The sequence below is a fragment of the Salvia miltiorrhiza genome, chromosome 2 (assembly GCF_028751815.1).
Source record: "Salvia miltiorrhiza cultivar Shanhuang (shh) chromosome 2, IMPLAD_Smil_shh, whole genome shotgun sequence".
Lineage (NCBI taxonomy): Eukaryota > Viridiplantae > Streptophyta > Magnoliopsida > Lamiales > Lamiaceae > Salvia > Salvia miltiorrhiza.
The window spans coordinates 26,115,187-26,122,603 of record NC_080388.1 but is presented as its reverse complement, the minus strand read 5'-3'; the positions used below and the strand labels follow the sequence as shown (position 1 = coordinate 26,122,603).

The window sequence follows — 7,417 nt, the reverse complement described above, 5'->3', positions numbered from 1 at the left end:
TGCACATTTTATACCGATTCAGATTACTTATGGATCTGACAAGTTAGCTCAGATTTATATCCGAGAGATAGTGCGATTGCATGGAGTACCGATGACGATCACATCAGATCGAGACTCGAAGTTTACTTCACGATTTTGGATGAGCATGCAGAAAGAGTTGGGTACTAAATTAAATTTTAGTACAGCGTTTCATCCGCAAACAGACGGACAGTCCGAGAGGACTATTCAGGTTTTGGAGGACATGATCCGAACTGTAGTGCTTGATAGAGGAAGCCAATGGGAGCAAGTTTTACCCCTGATCGAGTTTGCTTACAATAATAGTTTTCAGTCAACTATCAACATGGCTCCATACGAAGCCTTGTATGGAAGGAAGTGTAGATCTCCGCTTTATTGGGATGAAGTTGGAGAGAGAAAGGTACTTGGACCTGACGCGATAGAAGAGATGATCACTATTGTGAGACAGATTCGACAGAGAATAAAAGAGGCACAAGATCGTCAGAAATCTTATGCAGACACCAGAAGGACGGAGATTCATTTTGAAGAGGGAGACAAGGTTTTTCTAAAAGTTTCCCCATCTAGAGGAGTTCACCGTTTTGGAGTGAAAGGAAAACTTAAACCGAAGTATATAGGACCTTATGATGTATTAGAGAAGGTAGGCCCTGTAGCCTATAAACTAGCGTTGCCTCCGAGCTTCGCGAACGTCCATGACGTTTTCCATGTTTCTCAATTGAGAAAGTACGTGTTTGATCCAAAACACGTCATTCATCAAGAAGAAGTATCCCTGAAACCAGATTTGAGCTATGAAGAGAGACCTGATGCTATTCTGGACCGGAAGATCCAACAATTGAGGAACAAGTCGATTCCTTTGGTGAAAATTCAATGGAGACATCACGGTCAAGAAGAATCAACATGGGAACTTGAAGAAAAGATGAAAGAGAAGTATCCAGAGCTTTTTCCCGAAGGTGAACAACTCAAATTTCGGGACGAAATTTTTTTTAAGGGGGGTAGGATGTAACACCCCGTACTTTTCCTATGATGTGAGATAGTGTCTTAACACTATTGAGAGTACTGAGATGTCGAAATACGAGACTTTTTTTTTATATGAGTAGATAAGACAGATTGTCTTTTAAATAGAGATACGAGTGAATAAATCAATGATGGAGCTAAAGTGAAGAGATGTGATAAATGAGTTGAGATAGAGATGCTGATTGAATTGAGCTGAGATTTTATTTTATTTCCAACTACCGGGAATAGAGTTACCGGATACTGAATTATCAGAGACTGACTGTCCTATTAAGAAAATAGGAATACTGAGTTGGAAATAGAGTCGAGGACGAAAGAGTGAGAAACCTTGATATATAGAGTCGGTCAGAGAGACGTCTAGCTTATTTGAGCCTGCCGACTATTTTGATGTGATGTTATGTGAATTTACATGACTGAATGATTATGTGATTTTCGTGATGTGTGTCACTGTGACCGAGTTATTATGATTTTTATTTGAGACCTTAGCACTTGGAATTTTTATTAAGTTTACAAAGCAAGTGCAGTTTATTTTTATCGAGAAATCGAATGATGCCGGTTTATGAAAATTTTTCCGAGCATAATATTTTTTTAAATTATTTTTCTTCCTACGAAGAGGAATATTATATATATGTGAGTGCACTAATATGAGTGCTATAATTATTATTTTGGTCACATGAATATTTATGATGTGGTATTTTATTAATGAGTGACATTACCATAGTTTTGTGATTTTATTTGATCACCTTTCACACACTTTATTTAATTACCCATACCATATGTCATATGCCTAAATTTTGCTAAGTATAGAATTGAGAGAGTAGAGATTAGAGAGTAGAGATTAAGAAAGTGTAGAGATTTGAGAGAGAAAGAAGAGATTAGAGTGAGAAGATGCATTAATGCCAAATATTCTCTAAAGATTCACAAATCTTTTATAAGATTTCCAAATCCATTTCATATCTTGCAAGAATTCCTCTCTCTCCTTCTTCCCTAATTTTCGAGCTCTCTCTCCCTCCCTTCATCTCTCTACTTTCCTCCATTGTTAGCCATTGATGAAACCTTCGAAGCTTCACCCAAGTATGCCAAACACATAAATCACTACTTAAATCCTCCATAAACACCTCTTATCAACTTAAATCCAAGAGAATCCTTGAAGATTGGTTTCAAGAATAGTGAGAGAAAATTTGGATAATTGGTGAAAACTTGGGTAAGTGATCTCCATATTCATAGATATAATTTGTATGAGTGTGTATATGAGCTTATTTGAAGGATTGGAGCAAGAAATCACCCCCTCCCTTTTTCCTTCAAATTTTCGAAAAAATGGGTATCTTACCCTTCAAAAATTTTTCTTCTTCTTTCCTTGAATTGAGGTGAGAAAAATGAACTATGTGATGTTTGGTGATGATTGAGGTGTGTTTTGAAAAACTATGTTTTGAGATGTAAAGATTCGATGAGTTTAGTTTACCCCAAATTTGGGAATTTTTGGGTTGATGATCAAGGTGATGAATTGATGATGAAAATGAGTTTATGAGGTGTATATGATGATGATTGATGGAGTAATTTGAGTATATGATGTCAATTGGAGTTTTGATGTGAGTTAGTTTACTAGAATTAGGGATATGTGTATATATGCCCTTATTTGTGAATTGATGGTTTTGATGTGAGATTAAATGACAAAAATTGATAGATATATGATGAGATTAAAGATCCATGTGAGTTTATAAAATTTCAAAGGGTTTAGTTTAATAAAAATTAGGACTTTCTTGTCTATGTGTTTAATAAGTGTTTTGGCTTAAGATATATGAAATTGAACATGATGTTAGGGTTTTATTATGTATGATTAAGTCTATTGTTAACTAAGTAAAATTTTGACTTGAGTTAGTTTATGAGAATTTTTGAGTCTTCATATTTGAGAAGTCATCGAATGTTTAAATGTGGTCTATTTTGATTTATGACCATTATGTGAAAGATGTCATGCTTTTGTTGAGAATTTTATGTTGATATATGAGTTTTTCACTAGAGTTAGTTTACATGATAAAAAGGGAAATATATGTGTAAAATGAGTTACATGATGTATGGAGTCAATAATGAATGATTGAGTGTTTTTGAGCATGAGATTGAAAAGAGAATTTGATTGATACGTTGTTGAAACGTTTCCCTTGAGATTTGAGTTAAGATGTAAAAGAGGAGAGTTAATTTGAGTATGATGAGTATTTTGATGTATTTGAATGTTTTTAAGTGCTTTAAGTGCTTAAAATGAGTTTTGATGTGGTTGCTTTGTATAAATGTTAATTTGAGCATTTAAGAGTTGGGAATGAATTTTTGGTGATTTTTCGTAGGCTACTGACCTACTGTGATCGACGGTTTTTCGATGTCAAAAAGCTTTGAAAATTTTACAGAATGTCCCTACATGAGTCTTGAGCACCTCTGTAAAATTTCAAGTCATTTGGACTTGATTTACTATTTTTATAAAATGCAAAACCAAATCTGCACATTTCTGCCGGGAATTTCAGAGAACAGGGGACAAAGTCATTCATTTCAGTGACTTCCTGTGTGAATTAGATTTCCAAATTTTTATGGTATCAACCTTACTGTATGGGCTAGATATCCACCAAATTTGAGCGCAGTTTGACAACGTTTACTATTTTTGAAAAATCAAACTTTTCGATTGCTCAAAACTGCCGAATATGGTAGACTGTAGTAAAACAGTCATATCTCCCAAACCACTTGGAGTTTCTGACTCTACTTTTTTTTAAATGAAACTAGACTCAAATACCTTTCTTTTGGTATGAGTCTGGAATCCAGGGGATGTCGGAGTCAGAACGTGTTAAAGTTTGAAGTCGAGTCTGTGTAAAAACAGAACATGTCTTGATGATGTTTGATGGTATTTTCTTATGTGCCTTATGTGATTGTGTTGCCTAAGTGTTTGAATGAGATTAGACGAGCCTTATATGAGTGATAAATCGAGACTTAGAACCATGATTTTCTTGAAACCTATCCTTAGACTTAAGGATTTGAAATGAGTGAAGAGTTTATGTAGAGTTGGTTAAGAAGATAGAATATAATATAGAGCATGAGTTGAGGCATGAGTTTTTATCGTTGAGTTCTAATCGAGATTCATTTTATGACATGAACCTTCGATGATGACGATGATCCCTGAAGACACGAGCAGAGCAGGGAAGTAAGTAACTCCGCTTTGACGGGAGTTTTTGAGTAAGGTCTTCAGGTGGGCAATATTTTGAGTATAAATATATTATCCGAGTTTTCCAAAATGATTTGATGATATAATGATGTTATGAGCTTATCAAATGTTTTGAGATAAATGATGTTTGAGAACTGTTTGACTTGCCAATTTTTTGATGTTGAGCTTGTGTGTTACCCTCTACTGATGAGACGAATTCGGTCCTGCCACAAGCGGGATTTTGTGCACAGAGGTGACTGTGAGCCGTCTTCGGGTCGGCCGGTCACGGTACTTGAGAGGGAGGCCTACTTCTCAGTACCTTTGATGATGAGTAGTGGATGTGGTACATACATGATGAATGTTTAAACTGCGCAGTTACTTATTTATGATGTTGATTATGAAAACTGCATGCACAGATTCATTGATACTAACTTATTTCTGTGTATTGCTGAGATGTGGCAAGCTTCAAACTTATAGCTCTAAGAGCACCTTTCTTGTTTTTCGGCGTTTGCCCACTGAGTATTATATACTCACGCCCTGCATGTATTTCTAAATGTGCAGGCTAAGCGAGGAGTGAGATTGGTCTGGTGCTGGTGGGGGATCGTTGGATGACGTATTTACTTTATCGTATTTTCCTTTTTTATCGATAAAGTCTTGATGTGAAGTTACCTTAAATATGAATCAAGTAATATACTCACGGTTATGTGTCTCCATACATGTAATCGGTTCGCCTTTTGCTGCGATACTCTGCATATTATTTTTCCTTACGAAAAATAAGCTATACCTGTTTTGTTTTTGTTCGTGAAATTCCTGATAATTAAAAAGTTACAACAACGTTGACGATTTTACCCTTGGGTTCAATTAATAATATTTTCCTTAGCATGCTTTGATGTGAGCTTCCGCTTGATGTTCGACCTACTCTTCTATTCCTTTATTCTTTAAAAATAGTCGTATCGATACTCGTACCCCACTATCACTAGTGTCGGGATTTCGGGCTGCGACAAGTGTCTTCCATTCTCATGCCTGGCGCCAAGAAGCTTCACCGCTTCTGGAGGAGATATACCGTATCGCATATCTCGTGCTCCTCCCTGGCTTGCAACAAACAACGAGATCACTCTTGTTGTTGGCCGGCATCTTCAGCCGCACCGGGTCTATTCTTCACAGACCCTGGGACGGCGAATCGACGGTGTTAGTCTTCTCAGCTGCCACCGCTTCGATTCTTCCTTCTCACACCCTTCTTCTTCTAATCTTTCTTTCCAATTCACCAACCTGATCCTTCTCCTCATAAGGCAGCCCTCTCCTTCTTCCAAGGCAGCCTTCTTCTATCTTCCGCCTTCTACGTTTTCTTGTCCTCTTCCACTTCTCCGTCTCCCTCATCTCCTCACCCCACCACTGACGTCCTCCTCTTCTGTTTATCCGGACTCACTCTGTTCTCAAATCTTCTCACGAGGTTCTGAGTCTAGGAGTTGGGTACCGTCTGATCATAGCCTCCATCGTCATCTCTCTTTTTGATGTTGCCAAAAAGGGGGAAAGTTGGAAAAGTCAGAAGTCAGAGAGAAACCTTTTCTTGAGGTTGCTCCTGTCCTCTAACTCTTGACTGATGATGGAACAGCAAAGGATCACCAGAAGTTAGAAGGATGACGTTTCAAAAGAGACCTCAATTCAACGGAAAACAAGTGAGAGTGGAACAAGCTTAGGAACATTGAAGACACGAAGACAGAAGATGAAGATCAAGAAGTTCAAGGCGCAGCCAAGCAGACTGCTGGAGTCCATGGTTTATCCATGATGTTTTTGTTTTACTTTTTACTCCAAAGTAAGTCTTGCTCTGTACCTAGACTGATGGCTTATCAGTCCGTTTAATGAAATGAACTTCTTATTGATCTCACCCTGAAGACAATGACTCTTTGTCCAGGCTCTGATTTATGGTTATTTTTCTGTCTTCTTGTTGTTCTGTGTTTAGAACTGTTTTCGTTCTTGCTCTGAGTACAAGTTATTTAGGTTCAGTTGTTAAGGGGGAACAACTTTCACCCCTTGTCTAGAACTTGTACTGTGAGCTCAGTCTTTTTGCTGTCTAGAACTGCTGTGTGGTTTTGGCATCATCAAAAAGGGGGAAATTGTTGGGAACCTTGTGGAATATCCTAACCCTTGTTTTGATGATACCAAAATTCATAGGACTTAAATGTAATAGACTAGAATCGTTTTTGAACTCAAGTGTTAGAGTTCGTTTCTAGTTTAGTTGCGGTGTCAAAGACTGAAGACTGAAGACTGAAGACTGAAGACTGCAGTTACCAACTGAAGTATCAGTTGAAGAATCAGTTGAAGACTGATTATTTAATGCGCGCCATGGACTGATACTAAAGTCAAGTATCAGTTGAACATTCCTCCTAGGACTGATCTTCCAACATTCAGAGGAAGCCACGTACGCTCAAGTACAGCCGCATTAAATGCAGAGATATCTCAATATCTTATCTCTGCAGAGGTCATTCCTATCTGGTGGTTACTTTTCAGAGATGTCACATCTCCTGTCCATCAAAGAGAGTCGTTTCCACACAGACAAGGAACCTCGAAGATTGAAGCCTCAGCCCAAATTCGAATTGCTCTCCAACGGAAGAAATCTTGAGGACGATTTACGCCAACGGATCTATTCAAGAGTTCTCCTACAAATAGCACTCGAGGATCACTTCAATCTTCACCGATTTAACGACATAAGCTGAAGCTCTGCCGAAATAGCTACTCAGCCTAAAGCTTAAACCGCCCAAAGCTTGAATCGAAGAAGAGAATTCCAAAGCCAAAATCAGTCACTGCTGATTACATACATTCTCTTAGACCCTAGGCATATATTCTGTGTACCCAGAAGCCAAAGGTCAAACTTGCTTCAAAGAACTCGTTCTTTGTAAGTATAGTTGGCACTCGTTTAAACCTCTCCCCCATAAGAGTGTTTGAGTGACTCGGAGTTTCAGAAGGTGTTCTGAACTCTGATAGGGAAGTCTGAGCACGAGGTGTGCTTAGCAAGGAAATCTTGCGCGAGCTGTGTAGGTGCTGAAATCCTGCGCGAGGTGTGTAGGTAGGGAAACCCTACGCGAGGTGTGTAGGTGCTGAAGAGAGAGTTTATCTTCAGTTCACGGTTTGCAGTGCACCAGGGAAGCACTTGCGGAGTGGATTGTTGGTCTGATCAACCAGCCGTGGATGTAGGAAAGAGTTTTTCCGAACCACGTA

The 7,417-nt window shown here is 38.3% G+C and overlaps 1 long non-coding RNA gene across 1 annotated transcript; it reads left to right on the top strand.

Annotated features, from left to right (window-relative positions):
- Positions 1 to 2,009: 2,009 nt before the first annotated feature.
- Positions 2,010 to 5,142, top strand: LOC131007620 (uncharacterized). Its single transcript, XR_009096187.1, has 3 exons — positions 2,010 to 2,227; positions 4,183 to 4,246; positions 4,763 to 5,142. It is a non-coding gene; the product is annotated as an uncharacterized LOC131007620 (long non-coding RNA).
- Positions 5,143 to 7,417: the final 2,275 nt, after the last annotated feature.